We start from the raw sequence: 2533 nt of genomic DNA, 5'->3' as shown, positions 1-2533 counted from the left end.
GGGGGGTGGTGGTAGGGGGTGTTGGGGAAGTGAAAAAGGTGAATAAATCCGTTGGGGAGCCCACTAGTCGTTGCCCCAAGGGTGAACCGGTCCCCTATCCCGAATCCCTCCCAACCCGCGAGAAGTTACGGGTCCGGCCAATCGGTTCTCGAACCGGTCGCGGGGCGGGGCGGGCCGACCCGGTCCCCCTGCCAGCCCTATTCCACAATAATGTTTAGGGTGTATTTTTTTTTTAAAATTCAGTTGTGTGCTGACGGCGTAAGTTGAGAAACGTTATTGTGAGTAACATTTTATAATACGTTACTTTGAGTCACATGTTACTCCTAAAACGTTGCTCACAGTAACGTTTCTTAAGAATTCAATCCTACAAATTTAGAATTGAATCCTGCAAATATAGTTATAGAACGTTACTGAGAGTAACGTTTTACATTAAAAATGTGATTGCATGTTTGGAGCAGACACATCTAATAATATACCTATAAATTTCAATTGATTGGAGCTGTTGTCTGCATTTTTTCTTTGTTAAGTCATTGCTATTGAAGTCTACCTAGTCTAGATATGTTGCATATATTCTGTCGTTCATATGCCAAAAAAGGTCTTAGAACACATGCCAAAAATGTTTCCTGCATTAGTTCAAAGTGCATTAAAATTCTAATAGTTATTAGTATTCCATGAATCACGTCATTTGTGTTTAATTAGTGGATGTGGAAATTGACTTTGTTTAGAAACAACACATGTTATATATGTGCAATAATTTTAGAATTTTCCATTTAGTACTGCATGTAGTTTAGACCAAGTTAAAAATCAACATTGTGTTCAGTTGGCTTAGAAACCAACATTTTCATATCATTATCTTAATTTTTTTATATGTATTGTTTGACGAGAGTTCTCTATTAATTAAGTTCTAATTTATGCAAAAACGATCTATTGAAGTAGCGCGAAAAGCTAACACGACTTTATTTGGATACGAGCACATGTTATACATGTTTGAGAGCTACAAAGTGGTTGTTGATATTTTTAGCCTTTATATTTTTGTTGTTTGGAGGGAGTTGATCAGTTGGTTGCTTCTTATGTATTTGACACTCTTAATCGTAGAATGCAATTTTTTCTTTCGATCAAACTGCTTTGATATGCTTTTACTCTAGTCGAGAGTCTATAGGAAACAACCAACTCTCTACCTCCCAAGATAGGTGTAAGATTTGCCTAGTTTGTACACTCTCAGTTCATAGCTTTGCATTAGAGTCTAACTACTCCATTTTCAAGGATACCAACATTTCCAAGCTTAATCATTGGCAAATGTCTTAACAATTAATTCAATCCTGTAGCCATTCAACAAACTCTGGTCTGATGCAAAAACACCTTGAGATGATTGTTCGAAATATCTCCTGGAGATTTGCAATTCTGTAATTTTCTAATTTGTATTATTACCTTGGCACTTGCTTCAATCAAGTTTACTCACCTTATCCAAGTTTACTCAATCAAATCTAGGCCAAAATTTGCAGGATCCAATGGCCTGTGATTGGATTCTTAAGAAATGTCACCTCCTAAAATGTGACTCAAAGTAATGTATTATAAGCTTAAAATGTTACTCATAGTAACGTTTCTCAACTCAACGCCGTCAACACACAACTAAACTAAATTTCTTTAAAATAAAATACACCCTAAAATGTTACTGTGTAGTGAATTGCTTTAAAAAATGGCTTAGTTTAGTTTTAAAAAAATCCAATATATTAGAAATATGAAAAGACTTTGCAATGTTTCAAAACTACTCTTTAGGATAAATAAATTTTTAAATAAAAAAAAGTACACCTTTGTGCACTCTTACCACATAAGTAGGACCCAACATAAGTAGAATATTGAATGTCATTAAATGTTTGCCAAATAAAGAAATATGTTACTCCCTCTGTCCCAATTTATATGACTCACTTTCCTTTTTAGTCAGTTCCAAAAAGAATGACACATTTCTATATAAAGTAACAATCTAACTATAAAATATTTATTTTATCCTTAATGAAATGATTTACAGTCACACAAATTTCTATCATTTATTTTGAACCACAAGTTTTAAAAGTCTTCCTTTCTTTTTTAAACTCCGTGCCAAGTCAAAGTAACTCATATAAAATGGGACGGAGGAAGTAATTCTTTTAGAACTAATTAAAAAGTACATAAATAATTAATACCTATATTATTAATACTTGCATAACACTAGCGAGCGACCACACCCACAGTAAAGTAATCAGGTTCTTCACCAATGAACTTAGAAAGGACAATATTGTTTCAAATGAAAAATAAAATAAAAAATGAACCACAAAATACTCAACTAAGATCTAGAAACCATTAGCAAATGAAAACATGAGGTTTGACAATTCCCAAAAGCCAGGTTAAAGTTGAATCCCACCCTGACTCACTTCACAATCAAAGAACATGTCAATTTAGGGTTGAAATTTTCTCAAACTTCATAGTTGAAATAGATGAAGACGACTTCGAGAAGTAAAAGGTTAATTGAAAAGAATTCAGAGGGTCAATAAGACTA

The sequence above is a fragment of the Solanum tuberosum genome, unplaced genomic scaffold (genome assembly GCF_000226075.1).
Source record: "Solanum tuberosum cultivar DM 1-3 516 R44 unplaced genomic scaffold, SolTub_3.0 scf00134, whole genome shotgun sequence".
Lineage (NCBI taxonomy): Eukaryota > Viridiplantae > Streptophyta > Magnoliopsida > Solanales > Solanaceae > Solanum > Solanum tuberosum.
This window is presented reverse-complemented; position numbering follows the sequence as displayed.